The sequence below is a fragment of the Pseudochaenichthys georgianus genome, chromosome 3 (assembly GCF_902827115.2).
Source record: "Pseudochaenichthys georgianus chromosome 3, fPseGeo1.2, whole genome shotgun sequence".
Taxonomy (NCBI): Eukaryota; Metazoa; Chordata; class Actinopteri; order Perciformes; family Channichthyidae; genus Pseudochaenichthys; species Pseudochaenichthys georgianus.
In genome coordinates, this window is record NC_047505.1 from 46945505 (window position 1) to 46968114 (window position 22610).

The window sequence follows — 22610 nt, forward strand, 5'->3', positions numbered from 1 at the left end:
TTAATATATGACTAACAGGTCAGTGTAAACACAAGCTTCTGTCAATTATGGATCACTCAAACTATTTATATAAAAATATGTAATAAAGTTCTAAAACAAGTATTCGGTATATTCCTTGATAGCTTTTGGAGAAGGTTGTTTTTAAGTTTACTAAAATCTATCGTTTCAACTGTTTCACTTTATAAAAAGGAACAGGTGAGTAGAGCATCATTGAGTTTCTTATTCTGTCAGTAAATTATCCAAATGAAATGTTTATCATTATTTTATTCAACCCTAAACAAATTGATTGTACCTTTTTAATAATGACCTTACATGGTTAAGTTAAATTAACTTCAGAAAATTAAATCTGTTCTGAGAAAAAACTAATAAATGTTTAAAGATAGGAAGTTGCCATCCCACTGAAAAACAGTCCGTAGAGATTTAAAGGCGTAGTTGTAGTTCAGTCCAACGTTTCATTTGGATTCATTTCTCCAACAGTCAACTATTTTCATAAAGAATATATATATTTTTCAAAGTCAACTTTATTGTCAATCTTACTCAGTTTGTGTTTATAGACAGAGAAAATACTTTTAAATCAAATAAAATTATACAATTTACAGATATGTATACAAATATATATATATATATATCCTATATAATGATGGTGGACACTTCACCTCCAGCAGGGCAGATGGCTGCACAAGTCCATCGGGGGATGCTCCCAAAACACCGACTCACTCACAAAGAGACCAGACTCGAACACTGTCTCCTGAGAGGCCTGCACAAAAGCCTTCACCCCTTCGGCCTCGTTTACAACCCCCCAGTTGACAGCCATGACTCCGTCCAAGTTGTACCCCCCCGAGCACCCTCTTCATGAGGGACGCGCATGGAGTGGATGAAAGTCCCGACCGCAGCACAGCACCAAACTTGCTGGCTGTCAACCTGCCCCGCCTGTGTAACTGCCACTTTGTCCGCTGTCCTCCGGTGGCTGTCTGGATAGCAGCTTGCTGGTCTCTGCTCAGTCGCATTGAGGCAAGAATTGCCTCAAGCCCCCATGCCCCTTCACCAGCTCCGGCACGGTGACAATGGCCTGATGTTGTGGCCGCGGCTCTGGCTCAGGTGACAAAAGCCATGCCATGCCACACTGTGCGCCCCTCAGTGCAGACCTGAACCAGTCTACATCCTGAGTGGCGATGTCTCTGGCCAGTGGGTTGTATGTCTCCTCTCACTGTTGGTAGAGTTGAGACACCGGCTGGACTACTTTGGAAATGCCAGGCTTCCTCCACTGGCACTCAACATCTGTGGAGCGATCTGCCACATGGCACATATTGCCAATGCTGCAGCGTGGCTGCATTTGTACATCCCCCGTGCACAATCACAGACAGCGCTCTGCATCGCGCCATCGTCTCCCATGCAGATCTGTACAAATAAAGTAAGTACCATTTGTTAGCATGCTATAATAGATTGAATGAGGAATAATACAAGGATGGTCCGGATCTGGGGGTGGGAGGGGTTATTTTTCCATAGTGTTGTCCTCTTGTCTGATTGTTGTTATTGTTTGTTTTTTCTGTATTTTTTGTAATGTGTGTTGTACTGGTTGTGATTGTACATTGTATTTTTCTAAATGTGTATGAATACATTTTTGAAAAACATTTGATCAACAATAAAAAAGGATTTGGTCAGGATCTAGACTCAGTGTGTAGTTTATTAATTAATCAACGCTCTCTACATTAGGAAAACACATACCAGTGTACCCGAGGGAGTCACACACAGCTGTGCCTGGATAACCAAACAAATTGACAAGATAACCAAAACCCTTGAATCTACACACAGCAAATAAACTCAAATGACACAACGAGATGTAAAAGGAGATCACACATACAGTATAGTCGATATAAAACTGGCCGCTTCAATCTGAAGAGCAACTAAAACAAAACACGGGAGTTTACCTTGTTCTTGTGAACACTAATGTTATCCACAGCATACACACAGACCACGAAGTTCTAAAGGAGAAAACTAGTTACTGAAACAAAACACGTTAGTGTACCTTGTTAGCTAATGTTAGCTAGCTGAAATTAACGTTACACATTGCACTCATATTACTCACCAACATCTTGTAAAGCCGGTCCCGCTGCTCTTACAGAACCGACTAACTCCCCTTTCGTGTATGTACAGCTCTCAACGTGTCCAGACTTGTAGTCACCTCGTTTTATACTTTTATTCTCATTCTGAAAGAAACAGGTGAAATTTGCTAACGTGACGGCCATCTTTGTGATGGTGACGCGTATTGTGCGAGACCAGAGACCAGAGACCTGTAGTTCACTGAGCGGTTTCACACAAAAAAAATTGTAACTTCACAGTTTTACGACACATTTTAATTTTTTTGACTTGCAAAATATTCTTTTAAATTGACAAACATCATATGTGTCATTCGTGGCACAATTCAAACGGGATCAAAAGATAACCTTTCTCTCTCCATTGACTTCAATGTATAATTTTACGCTTCCGGGGTCCCATGGAGGCTCCCGGAAAGGGAGGGACTTCGCCTCTCTATATAGATAGAAGAGTTACGACAACGGAAGTCCAAAAACAGTTATCGTCACGTGGTTCATGTAGACGAGGATCGTTCCCCGGAAGTTCATGGCGGGCAATGTGAATGCATTGATAACAGGAGATAGAACTACGATTTTTGGTAATCATTAGTGAATAAAGGTTTTGATTTGCAATATTTATACAACAAATCGATATGTGTATGTATTTACATCAATATGTTTTAAAAAATAAAATAGAATTTGCCAATATTAAGTGATAATATTAAGATTAGTGTGAACAGCTAGTTTACATGTTACTAACAGTGCATTGGTTAAAGAGCCTGTTGCTGTTTATTTATAGCTTTGAATTCTTTCAAACCAATATTATCTTCTTAAACTTGTATGGTAGTCAGGAGCATCACTTTCTAATGTATATTGATATATTTAGCGCGAGGGAATCTAAAGTAATGCTTTAAAATGCAGATTAGATTCATTTCTACCACTTTCTTAAATGCATGGTAGTTTCAGTAATCCCATGGTAACTGAGGACACAAGTTATCTAAATGACTAATGTCATCTTTATGGCTTTCAGAAAGGACAGGAGACCAACAGGATATGATGATGATGATGTTAAATGTGTTGCTTTAGGAACATCCATTGCAAATACATGGAATTCAATAAACATTGAATAGCATATCATGCAGTTTGTCGGTGCCTTTTCCTCCGTGTTGTCCTGGTTTGCTGTGCTGCCTCCTAGTCGCCACCATGGTTTGCTGTGCTGCCTGGGGATGCTCAAATCGCTCAGAGAAAGGAGTACGAATGTACGGCTTCCCCACTGACACAGAGTGGAGGAAGCAGAGCAATTTCACGACCAACAGCAACAAAATATGTGATGTAATTATATACAAACACTGCATTTGCACTTTTTCACAAAACGAAAACCACACCATTGGGAAAGCTTAATGTTTTGTTTAATACAAAAAAACAGGGAAAGGCTTGAAAAACACTGAGAGTTGAGACTCAGGGTGCAGGGTGAGGGTCTCAGTGCAGGTATTCAGGCTCCATTGAATCCCCCTCTGGTTCTTGTGCTGAAAGAGGGAGTAACAGACAGGAGAAAGGGTTATACACACAGCACACCTATTGGATGGGAAATGCCTTGGGGAGATAAGGTGTTTACTTATATAAAACAGTAGTATTAAACTTACCTTGTGTTTTCACTCTCACTTAAGTCCCTCTCCCTTTGCCATCAATCCAAAATCAGCTGAGCTTCAACATTATACAGACAGGTAATAATCAACATAATCACAAGGACACAATATGGCTCTGCTAAAAACACTCACTCTTACACGCACCAAAGTTATATTTATCTAATATTTAACTCCCTCCACCCCCGCATACAATCCCGTTTAGAAGCCCCTCTTCTCTAATTCAACATGTTGGACGAAATGACATAGAGAGAACGGAATTTACAATTAAAAGGCTGTTCAACGTGTGTTGCTAACTTGCTTCGGTATGCTAGCTTAATCTGTTATCTGTAAACGTTCCCTAAATCTACTAATTTAGGGATAATCCACTGACATCCTTTAATACACATGTTAATTTGAATCAGATGTACTGATAATATCCGCAATATAAATCTTTAAACTTCTTCTTACCTTTAAAAGTCCGTCACGAACGGTGTATTATGCTGCAACTCCACAGCTCTGCCAGCCTTGGCGCTAACTTCCGGGGAACGATTGAGAGGCTCCACGATCCGCCATTGCTGTAAAAAAGTGGTCCATTGGAGTGAACGGAGATGTCGTAACTCTTCTATTAAATGGCTCTGATCCAACCTAAAACTAAATTCACCGCGGTCCTTGAGAGTCTGAAAAGCTTGAAGAGGTTCGACTATCAGACCTTCCTTTCCAGCAAGTAGGCTAGGTCATGTGATTTTTGATAATGTGCAGTAATGGTCGTTTTGTTCTCACTCAGTGAAAGCTACACACAGCCTCCATAGAGTATACTGAAGATAATAATGATTAACAACTGTAAAGTTGGCAACTCAAGTCAATGTAGGGGGTGCTCTCAAAATATAGCAGTCAGTACCAATTGAGGTACTGGATATGTGTTGATAGACATGAATTTTATCAATCATTAACTTCCTTATCATTGTTTTTGCACCACATGGTTGGCCTATTCTATTTTATTCTTCCCTTCTCCTCAGAACTTCTCACTCTTCCAGGGTGCACACGTCTGGACTCACTCAGTTTGGTTTAGTGGTTCTGGATTGAGCAGTTCCCAGCCTGGCTTTTTTCCTGTGGAAGAGCAATACAGACAACTGTGTGTGTGTGTGTGTGTGTGTGTGTGTGTGTGTGTGTGTGTGTGTGTGTGTGTGTGTGTGTGTGTGTGTGTGTGTGTGTGTGTGTGTGTGTGTGTGTGTGTGTGTGTGTGTGTGTGTGTGTGTGTGTGTGTGATAAGATGGATTGTCACTTAACTGTACTACAGGTATAGGTCCTATAATCCATGCATGTCAGTTTAAAGTTACATGAATGGATTTTCAACAGTAGGCTGATTTTTTTTTTAAACAGAAAACATTGAGGTTCCAATGGAAAACTTTTGAGGTATATAGTATTAAAGGAAGTCGGAGATAATAGTAGCTTATTCAAATAATCCTTTTTTCCTGCAGCATGGACATTTTGTTTGATTCAAGTTCAGTTGTACAGCTCTGCTGTTCTTATCCTTTATTCATTGGTTGTCCATTGTTTTCATTCCAGATGAGGTTGATCCATTTCTGCAGTGCTTGGCTGCTGCTTGTCTTTATTCCCAGAGGCTGTCATGGAGGAAACATCTTGGTCTTACCCGCTGAGGGCAGCCACTGGATCAACATGGATATTCTACTTGAGGCTTTGCACTCTAGAGAACACAATATAACTGTTGTGCGTTCTAGCAAAAGCTGGTACATCAAGGAAAAATCCTCTTATTACAATACTTATACAGTTCAAGTGGAGAGGAGTTTTGATCAGGAGTTCATTACAAAAACCATATTTGACTACATCACATTTGAAAGGGGGGCTATGCCCTTGACAAGTTTTCTCAACACGGCCGTAGGAATGATAGGCACGGTTGTGGATGCTCATTCCACCGTGGGTGAATTAGTATCAGCAATGCTAGACGACAAAGAGTTAATGAGAATCCTACAGGACAGCAAGTTTGACCTGGTACTCACTGATCCGTCCTGGGGCCATGGCATCATTTTGGCCAAATATTTAAACCTTCCTTTGGTTTATAATGTTCGTTGGCTAATAGCTGGAGAAGCTCATCTTGCTATTGCTCCTTCACCTCTATCATATGTCCCTATAACAGGATCTGGACACACTGATAAGATGACCTTTCTTCAGAGAGTTAAAAATGTGTTATTGCAACTAATCAACCTCATACAACATCAAGTGGTGGTGAAGCTAGTATACCAGAAACTGTGTGACAAATATCTTGGGTCCGATATTGACTTCAACCAGTTAATGCTTGATGCAGACATTTGGCTGATGAGAGTGGACTTTGTGTTTGAGTTCCCTCGTCCCACCATGCCTAATGTTGTCTATATGGGAGGGTTCCAGTGCAAACCAGCAAAACCTCTCCCTGAGCACCTGGAGGAGTTTGTGCAGAGTTCTGGAGAGCATGGGGTCATCATCATGTCTCTGGGGGCCTTTGTAAGTGAACTTCCCTCTGATATGGCAAACGGGATCGCTGCAACTTTTGCGAAATTACCCCAGAAAGTCATCTGGAGACATAAAGGTGACAGACCAGCGACTCTGGGCAACAACACTCTGCTAGTGGACTGGATGCCTCAGAATGACCTTTTAGGACATCCCAAGATAAAACTGTTTGTGGCTCACGGAGGAACCAATGGAGTCCAAGAGGCTATTTATCACAGTGTCCCAGTTGTGGGTCTGCCCCGGTTTTTCGACCAATTTGACAACCTGCTGCGTCTAAAGGAGAGAGGAGCAGCTAGGATTCTGTAAGGATATATTTGTATGTATTCATGCAAACTGTGAAGAAGCTTGAAAATGATTTGTGTAGAAAACTGGGCTGGTTTTGGGCCTGCTAACATGTGGTTTTTAGAGGACACAGGAAGAGGGGGAAGGTCAGGAGTTAACATACAGTCATCCCTGATGTGGGGTGTTGATGATAATTTGGGCAGCCAATCACTGGTCTGGAAGGGAGGCGCAGATAACTCCTCCTTGGGTCAGCGAGGGATATAGACAGAAACCCCGCTGTGTTCGGCCTCTTTCTCCTCTGGCTGGCTGGCTGGCTGGCTGGCTGGCTGGCTGGCTGGCTGGCTGGCTGGCTCACGTGAGTATCAGGTAAATGTGGGATCCCACAGAACTGTATGTAATTTGTACTGTATTGATTGTACTTGATTGTATTGCATTGTATATTACCATTAAAGTGGATTATTGTTTAACGGTTACTTGTATGATCTGGATTCCCTTCCTGTAAGATAATGGCTTGTGTAGGGACGCGAGGAGATTTGGAAATGCGGCCGAATTAACATTTAAATCTCCTAACAAATGGTGACTCGACGCTGAATAAACATGAGCTGTGGAAGGATTCAGAGGACCACACTGGGTCGGGAACAAGCACTTTTAGACGCCTCGGACAATAGCAGGGCCCTGTGGGATTGTCTGTAGGCGTTTCAGAGTGTTTTTGAAGTTTGAATGGAGTATACAATGCATAATTTTTTACCATGTTAGGAAAGTTATATATAACACGTGAACGTTGATCGCCAGGTATAGAGAGTCCTGCGTAACAAGAAATAAAAGCAGTTTGCGTGGATCTCAGGTATTTTAGTCCTGAAGTGGCGTAGGAGCGGTGCAGTTCGTGGGATGTGAGTGTGAGTCTCACACGGCGGAACCTGGATGATCGATATTTCAGATCGATCCGCCGTTTATAACTGGGGGTAAAATAGCAGTCTGAGACCGAATAAGCGAAAGTGTCAGTGGACTGCTATTCTGTTAAATCCTTGGGAGAGAGCGCTAACGTCACCTACATTGTGACGAGACCGGCTCCCGTTTCCCTTGTCTGTAAAAATTTATTTGAAAGGCTGATGTAAACATAACGTTGATCGCAAGGTAGGCAGAGAGTCCTGCGTGACGACATATGTAGCACGTTATCAAGCCGGACAAAATGTACGGGGAATACATCTGTGTGATTTTTACCTGAATAATCTGTGTGACCGATTGTCTGTGATAATCACACATTCGCTCAGAAGAGTGAAGCTCATTTGTGCTCTGCTGCTGCCATCTAGTGGCTGAAAGGGGGGGAAGCACGTTAATTAAGTCAGATAAATAAAAGCGAAGTCAATATATTGCGTATATTTAACTAAATGAGCTGTCTGTAGGTTGTCATTGTTGATTAGTACAGACCTTGTTTTATGTTGGTAAATGTAATGATACAAAAGCAAGCTATTCATCACAATTGTATTTTTAGGTTATGAATAAAACAAAAAGTACTAGCATAAGGGATAAGCAGAAAGGTTTTTGAACGCTTGTCAGTTATGGCAGAGGTGCTTATGCCCGCTTCGGTTTTCAATGTTCGCCATCACGTTAAAACAGGATTGGTGGCATTTTCAGTTCATTGCTTGCTTCCACACGCCTTCCCCCTCCTTGTCTTTTTCACGACTATAGTTAATGTATTAGAACGATTGTCAATTTGCCGTGTTTCTAGGAATCGGACTCGCTGTTCCGGAACGGCCTTTCAAAATAAAAGCCGAAGGCCGCTGTTCGCCAGAGAGGCCTTCACAATAAAACAGTAATTACCTTAACAATATATTTAACTTATATTACGTCCTTAAATATTGATTTTAATTCATTACAGATCTAACCTGCTTGTAACACAACTTTGATCAACAATAATAGGATAAGCAAGTGGTTAAAGGGGGTTTCCTGTCTGGCTCATTTGATTTAGAACTGAAGTAAGGGAGAATAGTGTTTTATGAGTCATTCCTCATGGTTTCTGAAGATAAATCATCAGTTTGTCTGGACTTTGATATAGAGATAGGATCATGGTGGAGAAGGAAGACCTTTTTTGGTTTCAAATTAAAGAAGAGTTTAAGGATGAAGTAAGCAGGACTTCAACTGGCCAAAAGACATTTTAAAGTTTAATATTCTTGGTTAGCAAACAAGACATCTGATTATTATGTCACACATGATAATCTTGCTATAGAAACTAGCTTAAAATATTGGAGAAAATATGTAGATGTTCTTTCGTAGTGTGTGGAATATGTGATGCTGGAAACATGTACGTTTTTCAATGTATAGGAGAAAATGGTTTCCTGAAAGAGTTATGTTGGGTACATATGTAGCAATGGATGAAACAATTTTTAGAGTGAGTTTTTGTAATATCATTTGTAGACATCAATTAGGTTGTTTAGATGGCATTTAACAATTAAGACAGATAGTATGATTACAAAGAGTCAGAGTGGAAAGGGTTGGATTTATTTAACCTCAGTGTGCTAGATTTTTTATAGGTAATGCGTCCCGAGACCTGGACTCCCCCTCTGATTAGAAAAGGCTACGATCCCGACCCTCCAAGCAGACAAAAGACCTAACCCAACGGGAGACTGCTCCTTCTCCATCGAACAGACAGAGAACCAGAGCTGAAACAACAACAACAAGACTGCAGCCAGAACTATCTCCACCTGTGGCATCCAGAACCAAACAGCATGCTGACGGGCAGAAATCTACGCTCATCGGTCCCTCAGATGGGACCATGAAGTTCCAAGCTGAGCACAAGAGCAAACTGTGGGAGATGAGCAGAATCCGCCCTCCATAAAAACAGCAGGGAGACTGTAAAGGAGGAGATGAAATGTAAAGCAGTGCAAGAACATTGGCATGAGGGCGCATGCAGATGTAACTGGGCCAATGGCTGACAGCGGATGAAGTTACAGCTGATGGACTGAAGAGAACACAGAATCAGAGGAGTTGGCATGGTCGATTAGAAGTGAGGAGGCCGGGGTCACGGCTTGAGAAAACCAGAGGAGGAGAAAAGGAAAACGGGAATGAGTGAGTTTGCACATAAACACACTTATTCACAAAACGCACATTTAAAGCATAAATACGTAAGGACAGAAAGATTTATTAAATTAAAAATAGCAGTAGACTATTAGAGTAAAATGAGAACACACTGAGGGTTCGGAGTACAACCATATTCTTCAATCTTTTCATCAGGTTAACAAAATATTCTTTGACATTTTTATTCACGTGTGAATAAAGTAGTGGGATAGTTTTAGGAACCACTCTATAAGACAAATCTTTATCTGTATGGATAATGTTAAAGGGAGAGCTGGTGCCAAGCCAGATATAGTATTCAAATCTAAATAATTGATTTCACCATTGTAGCATAGTTATTACCATAGGAAATATGAAATGACTTCTGTTTTTAAATCCTTGATAAAGGAGGGAGGAATGGTTGCATGTTCGGACATCCAGGGTTCCACACACTGCTGAAGAGTTTAACATTGGTTTTTAAGTGGACCAGAATGGATGACATGTGGTTGTTATACCATTGTTATCGTGAACAAAACATAGATAAGGACATAGTAACCACAATCATTAACTCCTCCCTCTGCTCTGGATCAGTCCCCCCCTCACTCAAACTGGCTGCTGTTACACCCATACTGAAAAAACCCGGACTCACACATGACATCATGTCCAACTTCCGGCCCATTTCCAATCTCCCGTTCCTATCAAAGCTACTCGAACGTGTTGTAGCCTTCCAATTAAAATCCCACCTCAGCTCCAATAACCTGTTTGAACCCTTTCAGTCAGGATTCCGGACAAAGCATAGCACAGAGACGGCCCTCCTCAGAATCACTAACGACCTCCTCCTCTCCTCAGACTCCGGCAATCTCAACATCCTCATCCTCCTCGACCTCACAGCAGCGTTCGACACCATCGACCACACCATCCTGCTGTCCCGCCTGGAATCATCCCTCAACATCACTGACACTGCACTCTCCTGGTTGAAATCATACCTCACCGACAGACACCAGTTCATCCACATCAATAACTGCACTTCCTCCACTGCCCCTCTGAACCAAGGCGTCCCCCAGGGTTCGGTGCTTGGTCCCCTCCTCTTCATCCTCTACATACTCCCCCTTGGAAAAATCATCCGTCGCCACAACCTCCAGTATCACTGCTACGCTGATGACATCCAACTCTACATCTCCACAAAAACCATCACTGCCACAACTCACTCCACACTCACCAACTGTCTCTCAGAAATTAAATCCTGGATGCAAACAAACTACCTTCAACTGAACAGCGACAAATCTGACATCATCATAATCGGACCCCCATCCCGCACCAACACCACTCAGAACTTCAACCTCACCCTTGACAGCACCACTCTAACCCCCTCTCCTCACATTCGCAACCTTGGAGTAATCTTTGACAGCCAGCTCAAATTTGACAAACACACAAACCACATCACCAGGACCGCCTTCTTCCATCTGAAAAACATTGCCCGCCTCCGTCCCTCACTCACCTTCCCGGCTGCTGAAACCCTCATCCACGCATTTGTCACTTCAAGACTGTACTACTGCAACAGCATCCTGTATGGTTCATCATCCAAAATCCTAAATAAACTACAATACATCCAGAACTGCGCTGCCCGCCTCCTCACCCACACCCGCTCCAGAGACCACATCACCCCCGTCCTTCAAAACCTGCACTGGCTCCCTGTCCGTCAACGAATACACTTCAAAATCCTTCTGTTAACACACAAAGCTCTCAATAACCAGGCCCCCCCCCTACCTCTCCGACCTGATCCACCACTACACCCCCTCCCGCAGCCTTCGCTCATCAGAAGCGAACCTCCTCTCTATCCCCACACGAACCAAGCTCCGAACCTGGGGCGACAGAGCCTTCTCCATCGCTGCCCCCACTCTCTGGAACTCCCTCCCCCAACACATCAGAGACTGCACTGACCCCCCCACTTTCAAAACACTGACCAAGACACACCTCTTCAGACTGGCTTTTAATCTGTGAATTATGCTGTGTTGCTGTTTTAATAACTTTTAAATGTTATTTTATCATGTTCTTATAAATTTTTAAATTCTATTTTATCATGTTTTATCACCACTGTAAAGCGTCTTTGAGCACCTGGAAAAGCGCTTCGAAATGAAATGTATTATTATTATTATTATAGTATCTGCTTGAAGATGAATGGATTTCATATCCTAGAGGGGATTAGTTATTGTGAGGACTCCACAAGGTATCTACTAATGTATTGTAAAGAACTTGAATTGACTTGATAAATAAGTGAAGATAAGAAGACGTATGGACCATAAATTAGTCAAGTGGTAAATAAAAATAGCGGAAAAGAGGGGAACTATTAAAGGGAAGTGGAAAATCAGTCTAATACACACTAAAAAAAAAAAAAAAAAAAAAAAAAAAAGGGGGGGGGGGCATGAAGGAAGTATGCACTGGACTTTTTATTCGTGTGTGAATTTGGTAGTGTTTTAATTTGTTGCAGTATTGATCAGTTCAAAGGGAGAGTTTTAGTAACAGCTCTATAAGATCAGATAAATATGTATTTATATAGGTCATGTTGAAGGGAAAGCTGGTTCTAAACAAAATATAGTATTTCAATTTGAGGTACTGGTTTCATGTTCAGACACCCAGAGTTCCACGCACGGTTAAAGAGGGTAACATTGTTCTTTAAGTGCACCAGAATTGAAGATAAATTGATAGAATGAGTTATGGAATAAATAGCAGATCTTTACAGATCCTAGTAATGTTTTGACACAAGATAGTGAAGTACACATGTTTCTGAAATAGATCTATTGGTCATTTTAATACTAATTAGGTGTAAATGAATTGCAGTAATAGTAATAGTACAATAAGGAAGTGACATTTTTTTGGCTAGACACTTTTCAGGGAATGTGGGAAACAGCAAGGAGGGGTTGGAGATATCTTGAACATTATAGTTGTAATTGTGAATTAATAAATGATGGCGCTCCATATATACAGATTTGTATAGACGGAGGATGCTGGCCTGTGCTGGAACATCTCTGCAGGGCACGACACATGGCCAAAAAGACCAACTGACCTGAGACCAACTGACCGACAGGGTAACTTGGGAAGGCACTGTCAATGACTGACTCTGCGGTGAACCTGACCAAACCTGACTTTACAACCTGACAGTGTGAGTGTGAGTGTGTGTATGTCTGCACCTGATCAGTGCAACTGCATGATTTAAAACGATGACTAATCAAGCATGTTTTGGACTAACACATTATTTTTGTGTGATAATAATGTGTGAAATGAGAGGTTTCCTAACATTGCACAAAAGGGGAAACCGTATCTAATCTGCTTCATGATGTTTCACTCCCACAGGAGGTGGCGGTTTGAAGAATGTGAAACTCAAACTATGAAATTTGGAATTCTGTTTCTTTTAGGACTGAATGATGGAGAGAAATACTCTCAAGTGTTTACTGGGAAAAATGTTTGGTATTGTCTTATAATCCATTATGACCTGAAGGTTTTCTTCCCATACAGGTTTTTGTTTACACATGAGAGAATGTGTAAAAAAGGGGGAGTGTAAACTTTACAATGTACATTTTTAATTTAGGGACTGAAAGGAACCTGCTGCCCAACTCCATTGTTCAATCTGACCATTGATTGACAGTTTTAGAATTGACCTGCTCCATATTTGGGGATAAGAGGCTGTTTGGTGAATGTTGACATGTATATAGTATTGATTGAGTTATAGCAGGTAACACAGGTAGAGAATCAGTGGCCAAGGGGCTACCAGAGAGATGTAAGTCCAGAATGGAATACTGGAGAGGCTGACCGGTGAGTAATGTGTCAACTAATGTTTCAACAGGTATTAAAGTAACTGAGGTTTGAAATGTAGAAAGAACATATTTACAGTTAAGCTAAAACATAGTAATGTAATGAGACACAATGTAATTTGGACAACATCATGTAACTAGTCTGGTAAAGAAGTAAAAGCCATAGACTTTATTGTTTAGGTCATTAGGGGGATATACATTTCATCTACATTTGTAATAGAAAGACATTTGATGACAGTTTGTTGGAATTTTGTATTCATTTTTTAGTAGGATAATATCTAAGAACTGACGGGTAGAAGCAGTATCACCAGGAAGCCATTCACTTTGTTAGTATTGTGATTTTGGTTGTTTTTGAATCCATAAGATTAGTGTGTTTCTTTACCAGAAACATTAGCAGTTCAAATCATATTTTTAGACTTTTAATGGGATCTCAGGGATTTCATTTAAATAAATACAGATGCTTGTCAGAAATTCAGAGCTATTGAAATATGTTATTTAGTTTACCTAAAGATGTTGTGGTTCTTATTTAGTGGGCACAGTCCAAGTATTAAGATTCTGAAGCTGCACAATTAATTTAGAAAACCTGTGCTCAGATGTCTGTTATTGTAAGACACCCCACCAACAGGCTCCAAGTTGCCACGCACTGGTGGGTCAAACAGCCGAGGGCCCCAGAGGCCGGAGCGTAGGCTTGAGGGATTTGTATCAGATTTCTCCACACAGGTTGTGGATGCCAAAAGGGGGACCCGAGACGCAGGAGGCTGACTGTCAACCCCAGGCTCTCCGGCCCCGACCGAGTGACCCAGAGGACATCCCATGCCGTCCGCCTACAAGGAAAGGGGGACAACTGGTACCACTGTGCGGAGCCAGTGTGCGGCGGGGGAAAACACCTGCGAGGACCCTAGACGACATCAGGACAGATCTGGCTCTCGTCATGGAGGTCGACTCGGATGCTGTCATCAGCGGATTGGAGGAGAAGGACCTCGACGACATCCATCATCCATCCAGCAGTCGTCCCGGGAGGCATCATCATCGGACCGGAGAAGGAAGATCGGGAGGACATCTATTCAGCATCGACTCGGAAGCCGCCGTCAGCGGATCAGAGGGGACAAAGACACGGCAAGCCAGGATGGCACAGGGGACTCCACTCTCCGCTGAAACAGGAGTGTGGGTTAAGTGCAACAAGACGGTGTATGGAGCCAGCCAGGCCTGCCAAGCTATGGGCAGCCTCTGCCATGACAGCTGCTTCACCTGCAGCGCCTGTAGTCGAAGGCTGAGAGGGAAGGCGTTCTACTATGACGCAGGAAGGGTTTTCTGTGAAGAGGACTTTCTGTACTCTGGGTTCCAGCAGTCTGCAGACAAGTGCAACGCAGGTGGACATCTAATCATGGACATGCAGGCCCTGGGGAAGTCTTACCGCCCCGGTTGCTTCCGCTGCGTCATCTGCAACGAGAGCCTGGACGGAGTGCCCTTCACTGTGGACACTGAGAATAAAAAGTATGGAGACTCAGCAGACAAGGATGCAGTTTTTTGCAAGTGCCTTGTATAAATTGCACTCTCTTTTTTAAGAGTGCAAAAGAGGGAATTGTAAGGATATATTTGTATGTATTCATGCAAACTGTGAAGAAGCTTGAAAATGATTTGTGTAGAAAACTGGGCTGGTTTTGGGCCTGCTAACATGTGGTTTTTAGAGGACACAGGAAGAGGGGGAAGGTCAGGAGTTAACATACAGTCATCCCTGATGTGGGGTGTTGATGATAATTTGGGCAGCCAATCACTGGTCTGGAAGGGAGGTGCAGATAACTCCTCCTTGGGTCAGCGAGGGATATAGACAGAAACCCCGCTGTGTTCGGCCTCTTTCTCCTCTGGCTGGCTGGCTGGCTGGCTGGCTGGCTGGCTGGCTGGCTGGCTGGCTGGCTGGCTGGCTCACGTGAGTATCAGGTAAATGTGGGATCCCACAGAACTGTATGTAATTTGTACTGTATTGATTGTACTTGATTGTATTGCATTGTATATTACCATTAAAGTGGATTATTGTTTAACGGTTACTTGTATGATCTGGATTCCCTTCCTGTAAGATAATGGCTTGTGTAGGGACGCGAGGAGATTTGGAAATGCGGCCGAATTAACATTTAAATCTCCTAACAATTCTTACACTAGCGACAGTGGACAAAGACAACAACTTTCAGGATGCCATCCAGGAAGTCCTGAATGAGCCCTCCTACAGGTTGAACATGCAGAGACTCTCCAGGCTGCACAGAGATCAGCCGATGAAGCCGCTGGACACCGCCCTCTTCTGGATAGAATTTGTCATGAGACACAAAGGTGCAGCTCACCTGAGAACTGAGTCCTACAGACTGCCCTGGTATTCCTACCACTCTGTAGATGTGGGTTTGTTCCTGGCTGGAGCTGTGCTGCTCGTGCTGTTCACTTTTGTGTTTTCCATCAGGTATTTGTGCACTAAAATGTGTAGGTCCAAAATTAAACCTGATTAAGCATTCAATGGATATACATTGTGCACACTGAATAAAAAAATGGTATCAACATGAACAGTAGACTGAAGACAATAATGATTAACACTCAGTAAGTGTAATAACTCAGGTACATTTAGGTTGTCCTTTCAAAGTATAGCAATCATATAAAAGACTGAATTGGATCAAAGCATAAGTCTATTAATATTGACACTATATAAATGATATTTAATTGAATTTATATTTTATAAACTTCCCCTCTGTGTGCAAATAAAGGTATTCTGATGCTGATGTGGGGCCTGTTGTCTTTATTCTTCACCAAGTAACAGAATTATAGTGACCAGACTTCTTCTTATTCTGTGTTTGGCTGGTCTAAGAGGTCCAAGGGAAGATCTATACAATCCTTAAGGATGATGAATGGCACTTATTAAATCACAGACTTTGGATTTGTTTAGCCTTATAAATTGATATGCCAACTGATAGATAAGGTCCTGGATATGTGTCTATAGATACAATTTAATCAATCATTAACTTCCTTATCATGGTGTTTGGATGCACATGGTTGGTCGTTTGCCTTTAATTCGTCCCTTCCCCTCAGAACTGCTCACTTCCTGGGTGCACACGTCTGGACTCGCTCAGGTTGGTTCAGTCTGGTGCCAGATTGAGAAGTTCCCAGCCTGGCTTTTTTCCTGTGTAGAATAACATTACAGACAGCGGTAAGAACAAGCACCATGTTTTAAATGTTTACATTTTATATTTGGCTTTTTACTGTATTTAAACAATAGCAGAAGCTAAGCAGTCAATGGGAAATTGTGGTGCTCAAATTCCCTCTGAGGATTGTTATCTTGCTTGTGTGTTTTGTGCAGAACGATTTGCTTCCCATTATTGTTCACTGTCAGTTTCTCAATGACCCTCTGTTATAGTACTTGCAGATATAAGCTAACCTAAACCGTGTGTGTGTTTGCTCACATTTGTTTCTAATGGAATCAAATAAGATGCATTGCTACTTAACTGTACTTCAGGTATATCGGTCATATAATCCATAAAAAGTTAATTTAAAGGTACACTTAAAGGGATTTGTATTTTAACGATCATTTAAAAAAACAAAAAAAACATTGAGGTTCCAGTGTAAGATATTGGAGGTATGTAGAAGATCAGAAACAAGTGTAGGCTATGAAAAAAATACGTTTCCTGCAGCATGGACATTTTGTTTAGTTAAAGTTCAGTATTACAGCTCTGCTGTTCTTATCCTTTATTCATTGGTTGTCCATTGTTTTCATTCCAGATGAGGTTGATCCATTTCTGCAGTGCTTGGCTGCTGCTTGTCTTTATTCCCAGAGGCTGTCATGGAGGAAACATCTTGGTCTTACCCGCTGAGGGCAGCCACTGGATCAACATGGATATTCTACTTGAGGCTTTGCACTCCAGAGGACACAATATAACTGTTGTGCGTTCTAACAAAAGCTGGTACATCAAGGAAAAATCCTCTTATTACAATACTTATACAGTTCAAGTGGAGAGGAGTTTTGATCAGGAGTTCATTACAAAAATCATATTTGACTCCATCAAATTTGAAAGGGGGGCTATTCCCTTGACAAGTTTTCTCAACACGGCCGTAGGAATGATAGGCACGTTTGTGGATGCTCATTCCACCGTGGGTGAATTAGTATCAGCAATGCTAGACGACAAAGAGTTAATGAGAATCCTACAGGACAGCAAGTTTGACCTGGTACTCACCGATCCCTGCTGGGGCCATGGCATCATTTTGGCCAAATATTTAAACCTTCCTTTGGTTTATAATGTTCGTTGGCTAATAGCTGGAGAGGCTCATCTTGCTATTGCTCCTTCACCTCTATCATATGTCCCTATAACAGGATCTGGACACACTGATAAGATGACCTTTCTTCAGAGAGTTAAAAATGTGTTATTGCAACTAATCAACCTCATACAACATCAAGTGGTGGTGAAGCTAGTATACCAGAAACTGTGTGACAAATATCTTGGGTCCGATATTGACTTCAACCAGTTAATGCTTGATGCAGACATTTGGCTGATGAGAGTGGACTTTGTGTTTGAGTTCCCTCGTCCCACCATGCCTAATGTTGTCTATATGGGAGGGTTCCAGTGCAAACCAGCAAAACCTCTCCCTGAACACCTGGAGGAGTTTGTGCAGAGTTCTGGAGAGCATGGGGTCATCATCATGTCTCTGGGGGCCTTTGTAAGTGAACTTCCCTCTGATATGGCAAACGGGATCGCTGCAACTTTTGGGAAGTTACCCCAGAAAGTCATCTGGAGATATAAAGGTGACAGACCAGCGACTCTGGGCAACAACACTTTAATAGTAGACTGGATGCCTCAGAATGACCTTTTAGGACATCCCAAGATAAAACTGTTTGTGGCTCACGGAGGAACCAATGGAGTCCAAGAGGCTATTTATCACAGTGTCCCAGTTGTGGGTCTGCCCCTGTTTTTCGACCAATTTGACAACCTGCTGCGTCTAAAGGAGAGAGGAGCAGCTAGGATTCTTACACTAGCGACAGTGGACAAAGACAACAACTTTCAGGATGCCATCCAGGACGTCCTGAATGAGCCCTCCTACAGGTTGAACATGCAGAGACTCTCCAGGCTGCACAGAGATCAGCCGATGAAGCCGCTGGACACCGCCCTCTTTTGGATAGAGTTTGTCATGAGACACAAAGGTGCAGCTCACCTGAGAACTGAGTCCTACAGACTGCCCTGGTATTCCTACCACTCTGTAGATGTGGGTTTGTTCCTGGCTGGAGCTGTGCTGCTCGTGCTGTTCACTTTTGTGTTTTCCATCAGGTATTTGTGCACTAAAATGTGTAGGTCCAAAATTAAACCTGATTAAGCATTCAATGGATATACATTGTGCACACTGAATAAAAAAATGGTATCAACATGAACAGTAGACTGAAGACAATAATGATTAACACTCAGTAAGTGTAATAACTCAGGTACATTTAGGTTGTCCTTTCAAAGTATAGCAATCATATAAAAGACTGAATTGGATCAAAGCATAAGTCTATTAATATTGACACTATATAAATGATATTTAATTGAATTTATATTTTATAAACTTCCCCTCTGTGTGCAAATAAAGGTATTCTGATGCTGATGTGGGGCCTGTTGTCTTTATTCTTCACCAAGTAACAGAATTATAGTGACCAGACTTCTTCTTATTCTGTGTTTGGCTGGTCTAAGAGGTCCAAGGGAAGATCTATAAAATCCTTAAGGATGATGAATGGCACTTATTAAATCACAGACTTTGGATTTGTTTAGCCTTATAAATTGATATGCCAACTGATAGATAAGGTCCTGGATATGTGTCTATAGATACAATTTAATCAATCATTAACTTCCTTATCATGGTGTTTGGATGCACATGGTTGGTCGTTTGCCTTTAATTCGTCCCTTCCCCTCAGAACTGCTCACTTCCTGGGTGGACACGTCTGGACTCGCTCAGGTTGGTTCAGTCTGGTGCCAGATTGAGAAGTTCCCAGCCTGGCTTTTTTCCTGTGTAGAATAACATTACAGACAGCGGTAAGAACAAGCACCATGTTTTAAATGTTTACATTTTATATTTGGCTTTTTACTGTATTTAAACAATAGCAGAAGCTAAGCAGTCAATGGGAAATTGTGGTGCTCAAATTCCCTCTGAGGATTGTTATCTTGCTTGTGTGTTTTGTGCAGAACGATTTGCTTCCCATTATTGTTCACTGTCAGTTTCTCAATGACCCTCTGTTATAGTACTTGCAGATATAAGCTAACCTAAACCGTGTGTGTGTTTGCTCACGTTTGTTTCTAATGGAATCAAATAAGATGCATTGCTACTTAACTGTACTTCAGGTATATCGGTCATATAATCCATAAAAAGTTAATTTAAAGGTACACTTAAAGGGATTTGTATTTTAACGATCATTTAAAAAAACTAAAAAAACATTGAGGTTCCAGTGTAAGATATTGGAGGTATGTAGAAGATCAGAAACAAGTGTAGGCTATGAAAAAAATACGTTTCCTGCAGCATGGACATTTTGTTTAGTTCAAGTTCAGTATTACAGCTCTGCTGTTCTTATCCTTTATTCATTGGTTGTCCATTGTTTTCATTCCAGATGAGGTTGATCCATTTCTGCAGTGCTTGGCTGCTGCTTGTCTTTATTCCCAGAGGCTGTCATGGAGGAAACATCTTGGTCTTACCCGCTGAGGGCAGCCACTGGATCAACATGGATATTCTACTTGAGGCTTTGCACTCCAGAGGACACAATATAACTGTTGTGCGTTCTAGCAAAAGCTGGTACATCAAGGAAAAATCCTCTTATTACAATACTTATACAGTTCAAGTGGAGAGGAGTTTTGATCAGGAGTTCATTACAAAAACCATATTTGACTCCATCACATTTGAAAGGGGGGCTATTCCCTTGACAAGTTTTCTCAACACGGCCGTAGGAATGATAGCCACGGTTGTGGATGCTCATTCCACCGTGGGTGAATTAGTATCAGCAATGCTAGACAACAAAGAGTTAATGAGAATCCTACAGGACAGCAAGTTTGACCTGGTACTCACCGATCCCTGCTGGGGCCATGGCATCATTTTGGCCAAATATTTAAACCTTCCTTTGGTTTATAATGTTCGTTGGCTAATAGCTGGAGAGGCTCATCTTGCTATTGCTCCTTCACCTCTATCATATGTCCCTATAACAGGATCTGGACACACTGATAAGATGACCTTTCTTCAGAGAGTTAAAAATGTGTTATTGCAACTAATCAACCTCATACAACATCAAGTGGTGGTGAAGCTAGTATACCAGCAACTGTGTGACAAATATCTTGGGTCCGATATTGACTTCAACCAGTTAATGCTTGATGCAGACATTTGGCTGATGAGAGTGGACTTTGTGTTTGAGTTCCCTCGTCCCACCATGCCTAATGTTGTCTATATTGGAGGGTTCCAGTGCAAACCAGCAAAACCTCTCCCTGAACACCTGGAGGAGTTTGTGCAGAGTTCTGGAGAGCATGGGGTCATCATCATGTCTCTGGGGGCCTTTGTAAGTGAACTTCCCTCTGATATGGCAAACGGGATCGCTGCAACTTTTGGGAAGTTACCCCAGAAAGTCATCTGGAGATATAAAGGTGACAGACCAGCGACTCTGGGCAACAACACTTTAATAGTAGACTGGATGCCTCAGAATGACCTTTTAGGACATCCCAAGATAAAACTGTTTGTGGCTCACGGAGGAACCAATGGAGTCCAAGAGGCTATTTATCACAGTGTCCCAGTTGTGGGTCTGCCCCTGTTTTTCGACCAATTTGACAACCTGCTGCGTCTAAACAACTTTCAGGATGCCATCCAGGACGTCCTGAATGAGCCCTCCTACAGGTTGAACATGCAGAGACTCTCCAGGCTGCACAGAGATCAGCCGATGAAGCCGCTGGACACCGCCCTCTTCTGGATAGAGTTTGTCATGAGACACAAAGGTGCAGCTCACCTGAGAACTGAGTCCTACAGACTGCCCTGGTATTCCTACCACTCTGTAGATGTGGGTTTGTTCCTGGCTGGAGCTGTGCTGCTCGTGCTGTTCACTTTTGTGTTTTCCATCAGGTGTTTGTGCACTAAAATGTGTACATCTAAAGTGAAACGTGAGTAAGCATTCAAGGGATTTGATTCAATTGTGTACATTAAATCAAATAAATACTGTAATATGCAAAAGGGTTTTGGGATTCATATTATAGGCTGATATAAGATTGTTTGAGTGCACATTCATGGAACATTTGACAGCTGACAAGCATCAGCTTTTAGGTAGGTACATTCATTTAATTAGTTTGTTTATATTCAACACATGTACTTGCATGAACTTAATTAATGTTTTGACCTTTTTCATATCACTACAAGCATAATACTTGAAATCTAGGTAAATATTGTTGTATAATATAATCAAAGTATGGAAATGTATGGTCTGTATTTTATCTTTGCCCAAGGGCATTTTGAAGGAGTGCTTGTATAGCTAAAGGTCTGGTCATTCCTAATGCAGCTAAAATAGGGTTTCTGGCTCATTGATGACATCATCTTTGTGCATCTGTATTTTCACAGACCTGATGTGGATGAGGTCATTGAGATGAGCTTCAGGTGTTTCTGCTTTGTGTTGCTCGACACTAGTTTTCTAATGTGCTCCCTGCAAATATTTGACAATACTGGATCTGAATGGTACGCTGTAACGAACCACACAATAAACATGTTTGTTTACCTTCAAACTGTGTATTTATTGGAGGCACACATCAGCCTCTCAGTGGATTTCAGGGGAGAACATAGTATGCTCTACACTCTGTCATACCTATTTTTAACAACCTGAGCTCACCAGAATGCGTGACTCCACCACGTCCCATTGCGTGGTGGACTCACGAACTTTGATACATTTACATGTCTGTACCACGCAAACAACCCCAATGTAAAGTGAATGAGGCTCTTTTGTCGTGGTGCACACACGCATTTCTACAACGTCCTGCAGTGAGCTTTTATTCTATAAAACGTTTTTAAAATCTACTTTATAGCTTGTAGTAACTCACGGGAGGCTTCTTTTATTTTATTTGTATTCATAATAATACAAATACACATTGAACCAGTCCGGCCGTCGACTAGTACCCATTTTATAATTTTGGCCCACAATGTATTTTAGTTTGACACCCCTGCCTTAGATGATGTTGAGCTTTGGATCTATAATAAAAGCCAGGCACTGATAACGCCTTTTTAATCGTAGCATTTGCATAGACCTGTGCACATCCTTC

General features: G+C 41.8%; 1 long non-coding RNA gene and 3 pseudogenes across 1 annotated transcript; 3 read left to right on the forward strand and 1 right to left on the reverse strand.

The window, feature by feature from the left end:
• Window positions 1-3503: 3503 nt before the first annotated feature.
• Window positions 3504-4322, reverse strand: LOC139433471 (uncharacterized). The gene is made up of 3 exons (XR_011642925.1): window positions 4166-4322; window positions 3716-3776; window positions 3504-3598 (listed from the first exon to the last, which is right to left on the reverse strand). It is a non-coding gene; the product is annotated as an uncharacterized lncRNA (long non-coding RNA).
• Window positions 4323-5653: 1331 nt separating this feature from the next.
• On the forward strand, window positions 5654-15836 carry LOC117442723 (UDP-glucuronosyltransferase 2C1 pseudogene; annotated as a pseudogene).
• A 605-nt stretch (window positions 15837-16441) lies between these two features.
• Window positions 16442-18681, forward strand: LOC117443168 (UDP-glucuronosyltransferase 2C1 pseudogene; annotated as a pseudogene).
• Window positions 18682-19286: 605 nt separating this feature from the next.
• LOC117443179 (UDP-glucuronosyltransferase 2B1 pseudogene) lies at window positions 19287-22009 on the forward strand (annotated as a pseudogene).
• The last annotated feature ends 601 nt before the right edge of the window (window positions 22010-22610 follow it).